Genomic DNA, 22,017 nt, shown 5'->3' with positions numbered 1-22,017 from the left:
ATGATACAACTTAGAGCAACCTAAATTTTGAGGCTTCCACCTGGCTATAATTTTCTTTTAACATCTATAATCGAAGAATTTACATTCATTCTGCGGTTGACATTGATTAATTAATTCAGTCAGAAGTGTCATTGGAATGCAGAGGAGGTCCAACGCCCCGTCACTTTCAGTGCAGCAATAGGTACGTCGAGCAGTCATCGTTGCAGCACCAGATCAAGGAATGCATGGGTGACATCATTTCCTGGAAACGGAGAAGCTGATCGGGGCGTAGGTGTTCGCAGGCTCAGGATGCGATGCATAGATAAAAACAAAGCAGTATTAGTCTTGACAAGAATATATAAATAACCCAGAAACTGATCAGTTTCAAAATGATTGAGATAAATTAAATAACAGTGCTTTTAAAAAACAAATCTGAGAAAGTGAAATTTAGTAGATAGTAAAGGTAAAGACCCATTGTGGATTTATCGCACCCTAGAAACCACCATAATTACAAATTCCAACAGTGAAATGATAGTGAAATATATGACCTGCACGAAATCTTAACACCAATTTTTTATATATTCCAATGATGAGAAAAGTAACCTTTGACAGTTTCAGAGGGACGCACCTTCAGGAGGCCATCGAGGAGTAGTAGATGGGAAGAGTAGCCAAGGAGATTTGTAGATGAGGAAGGTCAACATCCCACGTGGCAAAGGATTACAGCTCGGCTGGATTTGATGCCTTGTATTTGATATAAGTGGTTCTCAAATTTTTTAATTAGCCAAGGGCGACTGGATACTGCAAAAAAGAACTTGAGAGCCATGAGGGATCATAGGTTTTGATAGTATTTTTGCTAGACTGAACCTTAAGCATTTAGAGGCGGAGTATAACAAGCCTCTAAATGGGGATGCATCTAGCAGAGTGTCATCTGCTTAAAAAAAGCAGATAGAAGACTGACTTGTGGACACAAGATTTAACTCTTGAACTAAGCTTGAGAGCGCAAGTGATATATATTTCCTACGGTCAGGGTAGAAGTTGCTCAAGGTGTTATTTAAACATTAACCAAGTCAACCGATGACACAATACTATCATTTAATATTGAAACAGCCTTAATATAATCTCCAAGGATGAAATAACCGGACGACCCCTTAAGAACCATCAGAGCCGTAGATTCTGGCGGCCGGACAAACACAAACCACTCTTCTTAAATCCTTTTCCCCCAAACCAGAAGGCGCAGACTCAGGAGAACAAGTGGAGGGAGCCTGAAGACACAACAGGTATCACAAAACCACTCCAGGCATAGAGAGGGAAAGATCAAACGCAAAACACGAAAATCCAGAACAGGAACACGTGGCCCAGGATCGAACAACCCAGAACAAGAACACAAGATGAACGGATGACCATAGGACCAAAGCTACAGCAAATGTCAGGTGGCCCAATCATTGACGAATCATATCCAACCAAAATTTGAATAAACGACATGCTGCACAAAAGCTAGAGATGACATAATGGGGAGAGACAAGCATCAATGAACCACCCAAATCTATAGAAGAAAAAGAAATCCGGACGGGTGGAGGACCGTACATTATAGATAACGTGGAAACCCAATTTTGAAAATAAAGTTTTTTCACAGAGATTCAAAAGACCAGGGATACAGAGGAAAGTTGGCCACCAAGAAATCATCGATAACATGCAAAATGAAGGGCACCCATCGCCTACAAATATCCAGTACAGGGCGATAAAGTCGATTTTATGAGGACTGCCACGACAACGGAAAGGTAAACCGGCAAACACCTCGAGCGCCAACTGAAGGCCAAGAGACGCCACTGAGAGGCATAGAGGCAGAACAGTGAGACCATCAGTGACAGTCATCCTCAGCCTTATATCGCGTTCGGAGGAAAATCGTGGAGACAGCATGGGGAGCTGAAGAAAATGTATACTAATCCTGAAGGCGCATGGGGAACCAGGCCACTGATGCCCAGAAGATTAACTGCGAGGCGCTAACAGGTCCAGATCAAGTCACGTCAACCTGAACACTTCCTAGGGGCCACCCTCAGTGGCGGCTTTGAAAACGATGCCCCGGAAGAATCCATCACATAGCCCCCACAAACCTCCAACCAAACTAGAGAGAGAATAACAAATTAACTGTCCAGCCGAGAAAACAAGGCCGCGACGAGACCGACACACTCACTAATGCGGCCGACGCAAGTCCCTGAGGACAGGGCAGGACCCACTGGGGTACACAGAGCGGGGAAAAACAGGCGAAGCAGAACCAGATGCAGAATGTGCAGGGGCAATGAACGAGGATCGCTGAGTGAATAAAATGAGCCATAGACGCTGCATAAGAGAGACCAATCATAGGGAAAAATGTCCACAGAGCAGAGACGGGTCCAAGAGACACTGATTCACATTCTAACTAACCAGCAGCTACAACAACGAAGAAAACAAACAGAAGAAACGCCATAATAATAAAGCCAGCATCAAATTAAAGATAAGATTTACACACAGCTCCCAAAGAACAAAACAGCAACAGAAAACAAATGCTAAAAGCCACGATAAATTCAGCCAGCATGAGAAACCTGTCCAAACGAGGACTGCCAGCCTTCACAACCACAGAAAGGACCCCACAACCCCTGAAAAAAACAACCGGACGACACAGAACTACGCAGCAGAAAAGGAATCAGAAGCGCATCATGAAGGACCCGGAGTCAAAACCACAATTCCCAGGGTCCTTAGGGGCGTGACGTCACCGAAGTAAACAGGAAGTGAGACGCAGCCATAGAAAACTACACGGGAAAAGTACCGCATGACGCTCACCGTGGATAATTGGGGTGACCAGGGCAGACGAGAAGACCCGGACTACTCCTGATCGGGGGGCACGGACATCCAGAACATCGCGGAAAGCACACCCCTTGCAGATGCACGCGACTGCGGCGAAACGAACGCGCTGTGCGCCGTCAGCCGCCCGCGGATCGGAGGAGAAATTAAGGAGAGCAGACGCGGCGAAACGAAAACCCCACATCAGAAAGATGGGGATCATCCATCCGAAGGACGGGGGAACACAGCAAGACGCCGAAAGAGACGGAGACCCGCGGCCTCGGAGACCGGCGAAAAAAGAGCGCTGAAGGTAAGAAAGAATGAACAACTGCGCACCTGGCTTAAATAGGACGCTGAGCAGGTGAGTTAATTAACTGAACCGCCCTGGGGTATTTACCTGAAAACACTGCTTCGAGTATCTGCCCGAAATACGATAAATCGTCATTTAATAAGAATCTCACTTTTGATAATAATAATAATTTTTCAAAATAATTTTAGTAATATTTTTAATTATTTAACATAAATGTCATTTGTCATTTTCCAATGTGATGTCCTTTATTGATGTTATATTATATAGATTATTTCTGAATGTCCTGTTGCTGCCACAGATAAATGAAATTTCCCCATTGTGGGATTGATAAAGTCATCTATCTATCTATCTATCTATCTATCTATCTATCTATCTATCTATCTATCTATCTATCTATCTATCTATCTATCTATCTATCTATCTATCTATCTATCTATCTATCTATCTATCTATCTATCTATCTATCTATCTATCTATCTATCTATCTATCTATCTATCTATCTATCTATCTATCTATCTATCTAAATTCATTTTGGTTCGGGGGCCACGTTCAACCCGTCTGATCTCAAGTGGGCCGGACCAGTAACATAAAAGTAAAATAAAGAAACTTTTTTTTTTTTTTTTTTTAATCAGTTGGAACAAATGCCTCAACCAACATGGTAGTGTTATCACTTATTCTTACACATTGAGTCATTCACAGTAGCCAATGGATCTCAAATAAAATGCATTTCCCTTTTTAAAGAAATCGGTTTGTTCAATTTTGTGCAGACTGAATATTTTACATTTGACACTGAAGCAAACTCAAGAGGAGGCTACAGAAAAAAATGAAAGACCTGCCTAAAATGTAAATGTGCTAATCATTAAAACAAATAGACTAAATTAAACTAGAAATATTTGTTAACATAACAAGAATTTAGAGTAAACCTCCCTTTCTCTCCTGAAACTTCACCCGGCCTTCAATATCAGGATTCAAATCCTTTTTAGGTCGTTTGATTGTGAGTGATTTGCAAAGGTGCGTTTTTGTGTGTGTCAGTGTGTGCTTCTTTACCCTAAAAATAGATTTTAGGTAAAAACAGTCAATATTGCCCACCCCCCCCCAGAAAAAATACCCCTCCCCCATACCAAAGCTGATTGCATCACTACGCATCACACCACCAACGACGTAACTGATACATCAAATCAGAACATATGATGTCATATGACTTCAAATGAAAACATTTGATGTCAAATGATGTCATATGATGTAACATCATCTGTCATGATGTATTGTTAAAAGCTTGTTTATAGGACCAAAAACTGCACATTCTCATCCACATTCACACAAGGTTCGTCTATTGCGAAGAGCCAAGTACCAAGTTTAAAAACTTCCTTCAGTTACAAAGAATTTTTGCTGTCAAACTGTCATTAGAAATTTCAATAAATCGTACCATGGAACCATCAAGACGCCGTCCTGTCCGAAAAAACCAAAAGAATTTACAACTCAGCTATTTGGATTCTGTTGTGGAGAACGAGTCCACTTTTCATTTTGCGTTTCATTCTACCCATCCTAAAGAACGAGACACTTTCATGGACTGGGATGACATTGAGGAAGACTATGATTACCCTCTCCCCTCTGATGATGATGAGGAATTTCCTGAGACTCCAGAAACTCCTCACTATGATTATTCTCTCCTTTCTAAAAATGAGGATGAAGAATTTCCTGAGATGCCAGAAACTCCTGAACCAAAAAGACGGCAGGATTGGGAAAACCCCAAGCCTAAAACCTGCCCGCAAAACCAAACCTTAGGGCTAAAACCCTTAAGTTTTGCTCCAATCGTCTCCTTTCGCCCAGCTGCATTCTTTCCTGTGAAGCCGGTGTCTGTCCTTAAATCCACTCAGCCTGAGGAAATCAAACCTTTGGGAAAGAGAAAACAAAGTGCAACTGCTTTGGATGTGTCAACTTCAACCTCTGAGTCGACCTCAGTGGAGAAAGCAGAAGCACTTCAAGTAGAGAACACTGCTCTAAAAAGTGAAGGAGAGCGTCTGAAGGAGCTTCTCCAGCAGAAAGACCAGAAGCTGGCTGATGCTGCTCTCAAAGCTGATCACTTTGAAGAACAGATGAGCCACAAGACAGAACTTTTAGCAAAAGCTGAAACCTCTTTGAGCCACCTGACAGAAGAAAGGAAACAATTGGAGGAAGAAAAGTCCTCTGTCTTACAAGAAATCACTCAGCCAATGATAGCGCCGAAGGACGAGGTGACGGAGTCTAAAAGAGTCTCCAAGAAAAAGTATGTCCAAGTACTCCGTCAGATGCACGACCAAAAAATGCAGCATGAGCAGGAACATTTGGACCTCACCAGCAAATTTGAAATGGAGAAAGAGCGTCTTCTAAATGACCATCAGCTGGCATTATCAGAGGGACAAAATCAGCTGGCTAAAGAAAGAGAAGAAAACACCTCCCTCAAGCAAGAAATGGCTGAATTAAGAAAAGCTCATGAGGAGGATAAGGCTGCAACTGAAAAGAACTTTTTGGAATTGCTCTCCAATAATGAGAAGGGCATGGAACAGTTAAAAGAAACCATCACAGAAAAAGAGACCATCATGAGCAAATTTGAAAAGGTCTCCAGGACAAGGATCGTAAAACTCCTAGGTCAGATTGACGACCTGAAAATGGAGCAACGGAAGAAAGATTATTTGCTGCGGGAAGCTGCTCGGAAAGCTGATCACCTTGAAGAACAGATGAGCCGAGAAAGACAGCAATGGCAGGAAGAAAAGTCCTCTGTCTTACAAGAAATCGCTCAGCTAAAGAAAGCTCAGGAGGACAAGGACACCAAGGTGACTGAGTCTAAAAGAGTCTCCAAGAAAAAGATCGTCAAACTACTCCGTCAGATGGACGACCTAAAAGTGCAGCATGAGCAGGAACATTTGGACCTCACCAGCACATTGGAAATGGAGAAAGAGTGTATTCTAAATTACCATCAGCTGACATTAACAGAAGCACAAAATGAGCTGGCTAAAGAAATTGAAGAAAACAACTCCCTCAAGCAAAAAATGGCTGAATTAAGAAAAGTTCATGAGGAGAATAAGGCTGCAACCAAAAAGAACTTTTTGCTACAAAATCAGATTGAGGGCCTAAAAAGGAAGCAACAGCAGGAATATTTGGAGCTTACCACAAATTTTGAAAAGGAGAAAGGGGATCTTCAGTATCACTATGCTATGATGTTAGAGACAGAACAAGATCAGATGGATGAAGAAAGAGAAGCATGGAACAGGGAAAAAGACTCCATGCTGGAAAAAATAGCTGAATTAGAAGGAAATTGTGAGAAGCATAAGGCAGCATGTTACCAAACTGAAACGAAAATTTCGGAATTGCTCTCCAATAACAAGAAGGCCATAGGAAAATTAAAAGAAACCATCAAAGAGAAAGATGTGGTCATAAGCAATTCTAAGGTCATCTTGAAGGAAAAGCTGGAGCAAAAACACCAACAGCTTGAGATGGTAAAAAAGGCCCATCACAAGAAGAATTTGGACCTCGGCTTGAAATTACACCAGATGGAAGAAGAGCTTAAACAAGAGAGGGTCAAAACAAATCAAGCCAAACTCAGCTTTGACCTGGAGGTAGAGGAGTCCACCAAATTAAGAGCTGCTTTGGTCCAGAAAGAACAGCAAGGCCAGCAGCAGCTGGAACAAGAAAGACAACAGCTGGAAGAAGAAAAGTCCACCCTTTCACAACAAATCGCTCACCTAAAGAAAGTAGTCAAGAAGAAAAAGACCATCATCAGAAAAACTCAAGAGGATTTCCAGGTCCAAATTCATCAACTACAGCAGCAGGTGGATGAGCTGACAGAGAAGACCACAAAGAAAAGTGTTGGTCGGAGGTTCCTGAACCTGTTTAGAAGGTCTAGAAAGAAAGACTAAGTGGACCCCCGACCACAGGTCTGGAGAGAGAGCCTTCTACCTGCACCCCCCCCCCCCCCCCCCACTGATTGTTGTTGAGTGTTCGAATGTGTGTGTGTGAATGTGTGTGTGTGAATGGGTGAATATGTGTGTAAATGGGTCTGTGACTGTAAAGCACTTTGGGCCTTCGAAGAAGGTTGAAAAGCGCTTTATAGGTATACGCCATTTACCTCACACACACCAAGCACCCCCCACAACCCTCACACACACTAAACACCCCCCCCACACACACACACACACACAGACAACCCTGACACATGCCAAGCCCCCCCCCCCAACACCCACACACATTTAGGCTTTAACTCTTTAACACCTCAGATGGAGTTATGACCGTCCAAGAACGGGCAAACTGTAGGATAAGCTCCAGTGTTAAAGAGTTAAACATTTCATTTTTATTGTGTGGGTAAAAACTAGTGTGGCTTTGTCTCTTTTTCTATTCTAAAATGTCTATCTTGTAAATGTGTATCCTCTTGTCTATTTTTTATTTTATTGTTTTAAAGGTAACTTTTCACAACACCCCTTTTATGTCTTAGCTAGGTTTTCTTTAAATACTTCGGTTTTGTTTTAATCTTTATCTGAGTTTTTATCTTGTTTGATTATAAAAAAAAAGATTATTTTAGTGACAACACAGTTATATTTTTCTTGTAGATTAGGTAATTTTGTCCCCCCCCCCCCCCCTTTAATCTAACAGGGTTTTCTCCAGGTGCTCTGGTTTCTCCCTCTGTCCAAAAAACCACCCCCCAAACTCTATTCCCCTAATCCATAGAATAAATAAATAAATAAAATGAACTAAAATAAATAGCAAATAAAAGCGTTTTTTAATTACAGGGTTTTCTCCAGGTGCTCTGGTTTCTCCCTCTGTCCAAAAAACCACCCCCCAAACTCTATTCCCCTAATCCATAGAATAAATAAATAAATAAAATGAACTAAAATAAATAGAAAATAAAAGCGTTTTTTAATTACAGGGTTTTCTCCAGGTGCTCTGGTTTCTCCCTCTGTCCAAAAAACCCCCAAACTCTAGTCTTCTAATATTTAGAATTAAAATAATAATAAAATGAAATAAAAAAAATAGCAAAAGTGTTATGTATCTTAAAAGTAAAATTAAAAAGCAATAAAACAAAAAAAAACAAAAAAATTCCCCCTCCTTGAATTGCCACCTTATCGCGGTGGAGGGGTTTGTGTGCCCAAGAAAATCCCCCTTTGATTGCCCCTGCCTGGGCCTATTGATGCCAGGGGATGGGCCAGACTAAGAGCAATTCACACAAAAAAGAACAATAAATTAAGATATTATCAAGGTTGAAGTTTACTCTGACTAAAGAGTTACCAAAGCCTAACTCCAAAACAGAGGTGGGCAATTCCGGTCTTCAACACAAAAATTCACAACACGAAAAAACAACTTACAACACAATAACTCACAGCACAACACAAAAACTCACAACACAAAAAAATAACTCACAACACAATAACTCACAGCACAATAACTTACAGCACAACACAAAAACTCACAACACAATAATTCACAGCCCAACACAATAACTCACAACACGAAACAATAACTCACAACAAATAACTCACAACACGAAACAAAAACTCACAACACAATAACTCACAACACAATAACTCACAGCAAAACACAAAAACTCACAACACGAAAAAATAACTTAGAACACAATAACTCACAGCACAACACAAAAGCTCACCACACGCAACAATAACTCACAACACAATAACTCACAGCACAACACAATAACTCACAACACAAAAAAATAACTCACAACACAATAACTCACAGCCCAACACAATAACTCACAACACGAAACAATAACTCACAACAGATAACACACAACACGAAACAAAAACTCACAACACAACAACTCACAACACAAAAAAATAACTCACAACACAATAACTCACAACACATTAACTCACAGCACAACACAATAACTCACAATACGAAAAAAAGACTCACAAAACGAAACAATAACTCACAAAACGAAATAATTTTAACAATAATTTTAACAATAACTAACAACAGAACGCAATAACTCGCAACAAGACAATAACTCAAAACACGAAACAATAACTCACAACACAACACAATAACTCACAACACAATAACTCACGACACAACACAATAACTCACAACACAATAACTCACAACACAATAACTAACAACACAACGCAATAACTCGCAACAAGACAATAACTCAAAACACAAAACAATAACTCACAACACAACACAATAACTCACAACACAATAACTCACAACACAACACAATAACTCACAACACAATAACTCACAACACAATAACTAACAAAACAACGCAATAACTAGCAACAAGACAATAACTCAAAACACGAAACAATAACTCACAACACAACACAATAACTCACAACACAATAACTCACGACACAACACAATAACTCACAACACAAAATAACATACTACAATTCGTCACAACACTAAAAAATTAACTTACAACACGAAACAATAACTTAAAACACGAAACAATAACTCACAACATGAAACAATAACTCACAACCCAATAACTCACAACACAAAATAACATACTACAATTCGTCACAACACTAAACAATTAACTTACAACACGAAACAATAACTTAACTTTGCTTAAATATGTCAAGATGGAGTTGCAGTAATCAAGACGAGAAGATATAAAAGCGTGGATTAGCATCTCTATCTCAGAATGCGACACAACTGGACTCTGTTTTGCAATTATTTTTAGACGATAAAAAGAAGATTGAGAACAAGTGACCCTACTTGAAAGTCAAGGGATAAAACCAGGTGTAGAGTCACCCCAAGGTTCCTGACCGAGAGCTTGATAGAGGAAGCAAGTGGACCAAGCCACTAGACTATCTGGGTGAGGCAACTGTCAGGAGCACAGACCAGGACCTCAGTTTTGGCTTCATTTAGTTGGAGAAAGTTATTATTCAATTATTATTTTGCAGGTAGTTGTTGAAGCAGATTTATCAAATGCATAATGAACGTCAATAGCCGTACTACCTGAAAAATGTTGGTTTCTCATCACAGTGAAGCTCAAAGGAGGACAGCAGCCAGGGCAGGAAGCTCAGCTGCTACTCTATTGCACTGACTGTCTCCAGGCATTTAGTGTTTGAGAAGGTTAGGCCTTTTGGATTACACCCTCTGCCACATCACGTTTCACCAGGTTATGGTTTGTTATGCAAAGTGTGTGCACAGAAACAAAAATGGTTATTACGATCAGCACAGATATATATGAATTTCACTTGCAGGATGCTGTAAAATGAGACCACCTCATTAGCAGAGAGCTGTCATTCCAGTGAAATTAAACATCAGTTGAGACTTCATCAGTGTTTTACATGCTGTTAAATGTCGACAGACAGGCATCTAATTCTAATAAGTGCCTGGTCACCAGGTGATGAGGCCGTCTGTTGGCTCATCCAATCAGTAGTGACAGAGCCACCCCCTTAGCTGGCTGGTGGATGGCTGGGGGCAGGGAGGCAAAGGCTGATGGAGGGATGCGGCAGGACCAATTGTCTCATGACAGGCATGTCGAAAGTAATGTCTACGTGTTATCCCTGCAGGGGTCAGCAAGCAAGCAGCTCCATCGTCATTAAGGCTGTCAGACAGCTCCTCAATTTAGTCAAGGTCTCTGTATTTTTGCCTACATGCTTTTTATCAGCCACTGCGTCTTAAAATACCACAGAAAATGTACTCAATGTCAAACACTTTAAGGGGTTTAAAATGATTCTAGTTTAGTGGTGATTTGATAACACCATTAATGTCGAGTTCTGGCTAGAAGGGATAGCTGATTGAATATTAACAGTCTGCTACATCTTCTGTGGATGTAACCAGCTAGTACATGTACACCCACATAGAAAGATTAAAAAAAGAAAAAGTACTAACAATTTAGAAGGACACGAGATTTTCTCATTGCCAATATCAGAACAAATTCAAGAAGTTGGGATATGGAACAATCTAAAATAACCATTTAAAGAAACCAAACATCTTCAAAAGACTATTTTGAAAAAAATTACTACAAATATACAATCAATGAACTTTGTTGCTTAATTCTAGGGTAATTCTTGCAATTTTCTGTGTCAATCTAAACTAAATGTTTAAATGTAAACTACAAGCGTACCTATATGCTATAGCAAATAAGTATACAGTGGGGCAAAAAAGTATTTAGTCACCCACCAAATGTGCAAGTTCTCCCACTTAAAAAGGTGAGAGAGGCCTGTATATTTCATCATAGGTATACCCAATATCTTGGGGTCTTGTTCACGAGTGAGGGAATATCAGAGCATGAGATCAAAACGTGGGTTGGAGCATCTGCCATCATGCGGTTGCTGTACCGGTCCGTTGTGGTGAAAAGAAAGCTGAGCCAGTGAGCAAAGCTCTTAGTTCACCATATGTTCCAATAGTCACCTATGGTTATGAGCTCTGGGTCATGACTGAAAGAATGAGGTCCTAAAGACAAGCAACTGAAATGAGCTTCCTCTGTAGGGTGGCTGGGCGCGCCCTGAGTGATAGGGTGAGAAGAGGATTTGGTCAGCAGCAGAGAGCTCGGAGTAGAATCCCTTCTCCTCCCCCAGTTGGGGTGGCTCAGGCATCTGGTTCAGAGGCCCTCTGGACGCCTCCCTGGGGAGGTCTTTCGGGCATGTCCCACCGGGCAGAGGCCCCTGGGAAGACCCAGGACATGCTAGAGAGACTATGTCTCTTGGATGGCTTGGGAAACGTCTTGGGTTGTTCCCAAGAACATCCTCCTCCAGAGGAGCTGGAGGAAGTGGTGGGGGCGAGGGAAGTCTGGACATCTTTGCTTAGACTGATGCCTCCATGACCCGGTCCCTGATGAGCGGAAGAAGATGGATGGATGGATGGATGGTATACCTCAACTATGAGAGACAAAATGAGAAAAATCCAGAAAATGACATTGTATGATTTTTAAAAAATTTATTAGCAAATTAAGGTGGAATATAAGTGTTTGGTCACCTACAAACAAGCAAGATTTCTGTCTCTCACAGACCTGTAACTTCTTCTGTAAGAGGATCCACTGTCCTCCACTGGTATTAATCTGTATCAATGGAACCTGTTTGAACTGGTTATCTACATAAAAACCACCTGTCCACAACCTCAAACAGTCACATTCCAAACTCCACTATGGCCGAGACCAAAGAGCTGTCTAAGGACACCAGAAACCAAATTGTTGACCTGCACCAGACTGGGAAGACTGAATCGGTAATAGGTAAGCAGCTTGGTGTGAAGAAAAACAAAACATCAGTGCTCTAGAGGAGATCTGCATGGGGGAATGGGCCAAAATACCACCAACAGTTGGTGAAAACCTTGTGAAGACTTACAGAAAACGTTTGACTGCTGTCATTGCCAACAAAGGGTATATAATAAAACTTGTTTTCCACCATAATTTACAAATTCATTCATTCATCTTATAAACATGTTTGTCCCTGTTGTGGTCACGGGGATGCTGGAGCCACTTGCGAGCGAAGGCAGGGGACATCCTGTTGCAGGGCAACAAGAATTACACACCCATCTCACGCACTCTCACATTAACACCTATGGACAATTTAGAGTAACCAATGAATGAACCTTTAAGCGTGTTTTTGGACAGTGGGAGGAAGCCGGGGTCCCCGGAGAAAACCCACACATGCATAGGGAGAACATGCAAACTCCACACATAAAGGTCCCCCATTGATGTTCTGTTTCACGTCCCCCAGCCGGGACTTGAAAACAATAATTTACAAATATTTTTTAAAACAGACTACGTAAATTTCTGGATATTTTTTTTCCTTTTCTCTCTTATAGATGAGAATTACAGGCCTCTCTCATATTTTAAAGTGGGAAAACTTGCACAATTGGTGGCTGACTTAATACTTTTTTGCCCCACTGGATGTTTTCTATACAATGCCTTTTTTATTTTTTACTCTTTTACTCTTTTTTTTCCTCCCTTAAGTATGAGCAGAAAACAAACGTTTTCTTCTCTCTATTCCCTGTAACGGTTTCGGTTTCTTTGTGTTTTGTTTCCTTGGTTTCCTGTTTTATTTTGTAGTATTTCCTGTTTTGTTGTTGTTTCGAGTTTTACCTTGCCCCATCAGTCCTGAGTGTTTCCACCTGTGTCTTGTTGCCTTGTATGTATTTAAGTCCTGTCTTTCCCTTCCTCCTGTGCTGGTCCATATTGTATTCTGGTCTTCCCCTGTTTCGAGCGTTTCTAGTGTTTCGAGTTTTGCCTGCCTGTTGCAGTGGTTTTGTTTTTGTAGTTTCGAGTTTATGTTATTAAACCCTATTCCCTGCATCCTCCTGCCTCCTCTTCTCTCTGCGCCTGGGTACGTCCCCTATTCACCCCGTGACATTCCCCTTTCATTACCTAGGCAAAGGATCTTTTGTAAGATCTCTTGTTTTTGTTGTTTTCTACAAATAGAAACAACATAAATAAAATGTACGAATGAATAGTTTGTAATAGCAATCAGGGGTCTTAAATCCAAACTTTAATTTAACTTTTATGAAAAGCCATTTACATAAAATGTCATCATTACTCACCAATATTCAATTCACCACCTCATCGAAAATCATTGTAAAATGTTTTAATCAGATTTAAATAAAAAAAAATGAAAAATAAATAAATAAAACTATATATTTGACGAAAAATCTGTTTAGTTTAGGACAAACCACAATACTGACACTCATGAAGACTGTTCATGATTTTAGATGTGACTTATTTATTAAACTGTCCTGGTGTTTCTAGCTCTAAACTATCGAATTACATAAATGCCAAAAATTGAAAGGGCGTAAAGACAACTAAGCGGGCGTATTTAGAAACTGAGTGAGTGAAACTTACAACTGTGATGGCGTAATTCTAACTAAGCGACCCCGCATTTTACAACTGAACGGCTGAAATCCTAACTGAGCAGTAATCCTGCTCGGTCAGTTCTCTTTTGCGCCCTCACCTGGATTTACGCTCAGTGTTAAGGGGGCGTTTTTGTCACTTGGGGGCGGTATTCAGGGGTGTGTTTGTCACTTAGGGGCAGGAACATTTCTGGTTGATCTGATTGGCTGAAATTTGCATGCCAAGCAGCGGGGCGGGACTTTCATTTTGGGGCTTTAATAGAAAAGGAACGGCGGCTGTAACGTGGATTAAAAGCATTAAAACTGTAACAAATGCTGTGAATTTCACATGAGAAAAACTTCCCACCACACCACAAAAAACCCGTTGCACTTTCTTACCTTAGTTTTGGGTCGTTGGTTAATGTTTTAATCCACGTTACATCCGCATTTTTTTTTCTATGATTGCCTCTAACAGGGGGGGGGGGCAAACAAGTTTGACACAAAGAGCCGACATTTCTAACTGTGATAGTCAACCACACCACACACTGACCTGCCAGACACACACACAATTAAAGCCATATTATTTCTCGTAACCCCCTCCTCTCCTCTCCTTACAACAGCACTGGATTAAACGGCGCCGTTTCAGTTTTGAGTGTTTTTTCTGTATTTAACGTTAACACACATACCGGTGAAACGTGCACGCTGGTGTGTGTTTAAAAAAGGCAGCGAGCGCAAAACTGAGTTGTTTGTGATTTATTTTTTCAGTCATCAATCAGCATTTCTAATCCATCAAAGTCCTCATCTTCTGCATCTGGAACAGCTGGACTACATTTCTATCAAACACGCCGGCTTCCCTTTCCTCATCATCAGAGTCCGTCTCTTTGCTATGCGGCTCCAAAGAACAGTGACAGCAGACACCTCAGGCCAAGTTTAAGTCCTGCAGTCCCAAAGTGTAGCGTAACTCGCCCGTTGCTGCGTCCCGGTAAGGGGGGGAGGATGATAAGCTTTTCACAGTCATCTGCTGGAAGTAGCAGCGCTGAGCCTCGAGTCGTTCTTCCAACACAGGCCTTTCCTTTTTCGCGGAAACTCAGCTGCTGCTGCATCTTCTTGTCTTGTCGGAGTTGGTTTTCCAGCGTCCTCTCTTCCGAACCATGGATTCATTATTTTAAATTCTCTGGCAGCTGAGGTTCGATAAGTTAACTTAGAAAGATCTTCACAGATTCAGACTTCCTGCTTCAATAACTCTTCTGATCAATGTTCAAATGTGCCAGCAAATATCTCAATCCTTTTGTATTAACACAGAGAGTGAACCACAAATGCATTTCTGAAGAACAAAGATCGTTTTTTTGCCTTTTTATCAGAATTGTTCGCTTTAAGCTGTCAATGCAGACATGCAGCAGCCGGCTACCAAGGGACCGTCAACAAAGTGCAGCCTCTGTGAAACACCACTGTGTAAAAATCAATAATCTTACAAAAAAATCATAAAACTATTATAAAGCATATTCTTGTTACAATACATATTTTGTAGGAAAGTCCATCTTTATTTTATCTTGTTGCGTATACTTTTTCAAATTTTAATAGATATGAATCATGACTAAAATTATCAGTAACTTGACATGACCTTATTGTCATACTAAAATAAAGAATGTCAATAGTTCACTTTGTTTATTTATAGGAATTTTTCATAATTAAAAATGGATCAGATTTGGTCAAAAATCCTCAATAGCTCTGAAGGTGCCAATTTATTTTTTTTGCATAATCTTTGTTGCAGTAGGACAATGAAGTCATGATTAGTCAGTACAGGAGGTTTGGTGACAGAAGCTTTAGTATCTTCAGAGCTATTGAGCATTTATGTTATGATTAATATCTCTATTAAATTTTAAGAACTATAAGAAATAAAATAGAGGTTGACTTTTTAACAAAATTTTGTATAATAAATAATAATGTAGCATGACTATGCTGACGAGTCTTCATTACCAGTTCATATAAATATAGACATTTATTCCCTTTTTAAAAGTTCACTGATTTTTACAGAATGCCGTTTCACAGAGGTTGCACTTTGTTGACGGTCCCTTGGCAGCCGGCTCGCTGCTCTGTCTGCATTCACAGCTTAAAACGAACAATTCTGATTAAAAGGCAATAAAAACGAACTTTTTTCTTTAAAAATGCTTTTGTAGTTCACTCTCTGTGTTAATACAAAATGAGTGAGATACTTGCTGACACATTTGAACGTTGATCAGAAGAGTTATTGAAGCAGGAAGTCCGAATCTGTGAAGATCTAATTTAACCGAACCACAGCTGCTCTATTCCCGTGTTCCTCCGCGTAGCTGATAGCTTGCAGTTTAAACTATGCCTCATAATCGTGTCTCTTTGCATTTCCAGGGTTTCCAAAACGAAGTTGTTCTGCATTATGCACATATCTGCTCCTTTGTACTATGGGGGGGGGGGGGGTGTCTTCTTTCACGTCCTCTCCTCTCTCCGTACCGTCATCATGCTGTTCTCTCCTAGATCCTCTTTACCGAAGTCACACAACAACACATTAGGGCCGCTCTGTACATTTTGGAGAAAATGTAAGACTTTCACCTAATGGTTGTGAAAGTACTGAATATAGAAAATATGATAAAAGGCAGAGAGCGACATGCAGCTCAAGAGCCGCCTGTTAACCCCCCCGCCCTGAAAAATGAAGGTCCCGCCCCTCTGCCTCGCCGATAGGCCATGCAAATTTCAGCCAATCAGATCAACCAGAAAGGTTCCTGCCCCAAAAGTGACAAAAACGCCCCCTTAACACTGAGCGTAAATCCACATGAGCGCGCAAAAAGGAATTGACCGCGCAAGATCACTTCTCAGTTAGAATTGCGCCTGCGCGGTTTTAAGGTTCACTCACTCAGTTCCTAAATACGCCCGCTTGGTTGTCTTTACGCCCTTTCAGTTAATGGCAGAAACGTAATTCCATAACTGCCTCTCAGAAATAACATGAAGACTTCACAAAGCAAGTCTTACAATTAACAGCCTACACGAACACCCGTTTGATCGATCAGCAGTGAAACAAACAAAAAAAATCAAACGAAAATTACAACAGAAATTCAAATGAACACTTATTTGCAGAAAGAAAATTGAAATATGTTCTACAATATTGGCATGTAGTGCAATTCATCCTCATAAATAATATAGTTAACAGAACGAAATAATGTACAAAACTGATATTCTCGTCAGTGTGTCCGTCTGGCGGAGCAGATAGGTGTGGGCGTGCGGACGGACGGACAGACGTACTAATTGTCCACTGGGGAAAGTTGTTTTCATATTAAAACATTTCTTCATAAGCTACAGAATTATGGTATTCATGCATATGCCTTTAGTTTGTTTTATTTTTGATAAAACAATGTATGGCGTATGTCTCAACCATTCAGAAAGCAACAAGAAATTACATTTGCGCTGATCAATTTCCCATTTCCACGTCGATTATTACCGACTTCTGCAGCTTGTCAGATGTAATTAAATGGAGGGAAATAAAATGCCCCATCACAATGCGTAATGACGCACAATGGCTGATCTTGCTCTCTTAGAAGATGTGGCAAATGGAAGAATTCGGAGTGAACGCATCTTTAGACAGCAAGAAGACTTGCTGGCAAACGAGGACGACTGGCTACTGAGCCGGTTCAGACTTCCTCGAGCCGTCCTCTTGGACCCCTGCGGGCTTTTGGGCCCGGCGTTACAGAGGAGCACTCGGAGGAACCACGCGTGTCACCCGGTGCATCCCCCCCCCCGGAGCACTAGACGTTTTTTTGCCTCGACTTTGATGTCCGACCATGTCTTCTTTATTTCGGCCACGGTCCGACGTTGTGAGGCTACAGCATTTGGCGTCTGCCACCGTTTTCCACTCACGTGCCTTTTTGGCATTAGTAATGCCCACACTGTGCCCTCCAAACAACATTCTTCTCCTCTTTTCCACCTCGCCAATGATAACTTCTACTTCACATTGAGGGAAGTTACGTTTTTTTGTTTTCCTCTCTGTGTTTGCCATGATTTCGCAAGTCATGAATATTAATTTGTGGGCATTTCACGGACTATTTAGGGGCAACTATGGGCGTGTCATGAAGCCGCAAAAGCTGCGCTGCATTTAGAATTGGTTGTGATTTATTAAGGGAAAGATGCGTAGGATGTGGTTTTATAAATCCGAATATTTCTGTGCGTACGCACGTCCTATGTTTCTTCCGTACGCCACTTCTGACGCAAATCCTACGCAAAGTTTTATAAATGAGGCCCCTGGTCTGACCATGGATTCAAGCCCTCATTGTTATTGTTTGATCTATTATAAAAGTGTTCCCAGTGGTCTTTTGATTATGATTATGCCGTTTTTAGGCCAAATCAATAAATCTGTGTTGTTTTCTTGGACATAGTTTCTGCGGAGCGGCAGTAGTTCATTCGAAATTTGCCTCTGAGTTGAGGGCAGGACTGTTGCCAGGGAGCAGGGCCGGCCCTGGTCTTCTGGGGGCCCTAAGCGAAATTTAATTTGTGGGCCCTCTAACTGATCAACAGCACCAAAAAACACAACTGTTGTTGTGATATAAATGAGATCTCTCTATTAATACATTTGTGAATTATTGTTGCTGCCGAAGAATTGAATACAGTATATTGCCTGCATGTTGGATACACATTTAGTGGTGCACAACAAATTTTAAATGCAAAGAAATAAATATGAATGACAAATGTATATAGATATATAAATATATATTTTTTAATGTAACATTAGGCACTCAACAAATTACATTCCCAAAACTCCAACTTTTAAAAACAGCAACTTAACAGAAAATCAAATAACGATAAAACAATCCAACATAAAGAACACAACAGCTCAATGAGGGGATTTTGGAAAGTCAGAGTCTTTCTCAGTCTGAAAAGGACCTCTCTGCACCAAATCCATTCTTACTGGATCAGAGAGTGTGGTTGGTCATTTAGCTGGACCAATTGGATTGGAGGTAGGTGGAATTTTGGATCCAGTAGGCTCCTCTTCCATATACGCCTCTCTTGGAGCCTCTGGAACATAAGATACAGAACTTCAATAAAAGCAAACAGTGAAAAGAAAAACAGTCAAATGTTTCCCTTTCAACAGTAGAAGTGGGGACAGTAGTTTCTTCTGCAGCTAAAAAACAAGAATTATTATTATAGAATAATCACTGATAAAGCCAATAAAATATCTATAGCAGAATATTAATAATGGCTCATTTAAAATCTGTGTGCAGGTTTTTCACAATTTCATGATCTTTTTATACATTTATGAGAGATTTATTGTTTGATTATTTGCATGAGGTGATATTTATTAATTTAATTATGAAGAATTTGGGACTCCATTCTCTTCAGCTGCTGTTTATGAACATAAGGGGTTATGCAGACACTGTTTTTTTATTACTTTACATGCTATAAAATTACCTGAGAGTCCATCCTTAGTGATGACAAGAACATCTTGGGATGTGGACGCTGCACCTCCTCCAATACGTTTTGAGAGCAGAAGAAACTGTCGGCTGAGACGGAACTGTGCAAAACATCATCATTATGTAGAATCAAAACTGCAAAATACAAATAAGAAATTAATGTACCTATTTATAAATAATAAATGTGAACAATAATTTGAGTATAAATGGAAATATAAGCATTTATACACGTCTTTATCTATTATTTTACGTTCATGATTTTAAAATTAGTACATTTATTTTGATTATCATTTATAAATGAGAACATTTATTTCCTATGTATTTGGCAGTTTTGATTCTCCATATTTTATGCCAATGCAAGATTTTAAGACACATTCAATGTTGAAAAAGTAAGTCAGACTACCTGACCTGCTATAACAAACAGCAGTTTTTTTAATGACATAAACCGGAAAATATAGAACGCACTATGTGTTGGCAAAACAATTAAACAATATGATAACATGAGTTAAAACATTTTTCAGCCACCATACCATCATCATTATTTACTTTTCTCTGCTATTAGCCGTTTTGGAAGGTCATGTCCGACCTCATGATCTTGGAAACTTGGATATCAGAATTATTTTCGAGTTTTCCATTGCAAATGACGGGGTTGTTTATGTGCAATCTTCACCTCGGATCGATTAGTATAAGTATTTGACGTAAATTGCGCAGCTGCAAAGAAAGGCAGGATAATGTATAAATACGGCTCCAACATCCTCCAAACTTACCTTGTGATTGATGTTGAAGTTCATCTTTTTTCAGCTCCTAATGGTGGATAAAGTATCTTTGGCATGAAGTTGTCTTGTCGCTTTGACCAGTGTGATAAAATGTGCTCGTTTTTTTCTTTTTCCCAACTTTATTGAAACAAAAATGCGCTCTTAAATGCACACTGTGTATGGCTCAGATGGAATGATGTTGACCAATCGTTGCTAAGAGGGGCGTGACGCCCTTATTTGGGTTGCCAGATTGGTTCAGGTGTGTTGAAGGGGGGATCACAAAAGTGCAGGCAAGTTTCTTTAGCACAGGGGTCGGGAACCTTTTTGGCCAAGAGAGCCATAAACGCCACATATTTTTAAATGTAATTTCGAAAGAGCCATACAATAATGTAGTGTCTCTTTCCCACACTGAGGCATGGAGACTTAACCTCATTTAAGGTTCTTTATTCTGGTTACTGTAGACCGCAACAAACGCCGTAAAATTAATTCAGCAACTCCTCAATCTCTCCCGCAGAGACAAGAGCGCTTCTCCCAACTTTATATTCGCTCCTGCCGCGTCAGCCCTCCCATTTCCCTTATTTGGCCCACAGCTGAACCCCATTGGTCCAAACTACCTAACAACAGGCTGAGCGACAGAACTGAGAGCCAATCAGATCTCTGCTTGATGCGTTCATGAACTCCAGAACTTTTAACGCGGCCCAACAGCCATCCAACTCAGTCCGCGACAATATGTTTAAAACTAAACATACAAATGAATGTGTGCATTTGATGTAAATTCAACACTTTTAAAGTACAATAAGTCTGTGGATTCTTTTTAATAACATTGTTATGCTGTTGCTAATAAATGATGAGTATTTCTCGTGGTAGTTTTGCTGATGGTCTAGTCTGGTTGATACGCGGTGAGTTTCTGCTTCATGCAGGCGTTGAGACTTCAAACGTGATCGTAGGTCTGAATGTTCTGTAGATGTGACAAAGACTGATCACATGCAGACGTGGAGCCAAACACACACTCACACGCTGCAGTGAGTGACGGGCAGCGGGTTTTATGTTATTACAATCCCTGCGCGTTTCACCTGCTGCTGGACCCCTCACCCCCACCCTCTGGTTTCTTCCTCTCACATCCCGTCCCCGCATCTGCGCGCTCTTTCTCAGAGACGGGAGCGTGCAGTTTTGGGCACGGCAATTCACAGGTTTCCGGCTGGTACAAACTCTGTGAAATAATAGATAATAGTAAAGTGACAATGCTGGCGCAGATTTTGTTCTCCAAGCACCGCTACTACTGCGCGCCTCTGGCATCGCATCGCGCCCGAGAAGGACTGGTCTAATGAAAAAAAAAGTATAATTAAAGATTTGTCTGCGAGCCACATGTGACCATCAAAAGAGCCATATATGGCTCGCGAGCCATAGGTTCCCGACCCCTGCTTTAGCACAACATTCAGAGCGCACGTTGGTACGGAAATTCTATCAAATGGGTTGCCAGATTTGGGTCTTTCTTTATTTCATTTTTTTCGCCACTTCGGGGCCCTGGTGATGACGGGGGCCCTACGCGGCTGCGTAATTCGCGTATAGAGAGGGCCGGCCATGCCAGGGAGTCCCCTTTTTCCATCATCCCTAAGTTTGTAACACGCTAGTTCACACCTCCTCACACCCCAACCTAACATTACCAATGCAACAAAAACAACAAGCACAATATCAGAGCTATCCAACTGTACAGTTCTGAGCCAGACATCAGCACAGATGACGAAAAAACAAAGATGTACATGGATCTAGTCCTCCACAAGTGGCTGCATCAGAATGGAGCGGAACAGGGAGCTTGTTGAAGCCTGCCAGTGTAGGAATAGATGGTAGAAGATGAATGAATGTCCTTCATTATGAGCAAAATGCTAGAAGAAAAAACAAACACACAATTTTCATTGGAGTGGGTCTTTAACTGTTTTGACCTCGACATTCTCA

At 40.8% G+C, this 22,017-nt stretch overlaps 1 long non-coding RNA gene across 1 annotated transcript; it reads right to left on the bottom strand.

Annotated features, from left to right (window-relative positions):
* Window positions 1-18,792: 18,792 nt before the first annotated feature.
* On the bottom strand, window positions 18,793-20,217 carry LOC110016987 (uncharacterized). The gene is made up of 3 exons (XR_002875135.2): window positions 20,077-20,217; window positions 19,308-19,410; window positions 18,793-18,914 (listed from the first exon to the last, which is right to left on the bottom strand). It is a non-coding gene; the product is annotated as an uncharacterized LOC110016987 (long non-coding RNA).
* Between the last annotated feature and the right edge of the window lie 1,800 nt (window positions 20,218-22,017).

The sequence above is a fragment of the Oryzias latipes genome, chromosome 17 (genome assembly GCF_053564925.1).
Source record: "Oryzias latipes strain Hd-rR chromosome 17, Olatipes_Hd-rR_3.1".
NCBI classification, from domain to species: Eukaryota; Metazoa; Chordata; class Actinopteri; order Beloniformes; family Adrianichthyidae; genus Oryzias; species Oryzias latipes.
The sequence above is the reverse complement of the archived record's forward strand: the minus strand, read 5'-3'. Positions and strand labels throughout refer to the sequence as shown.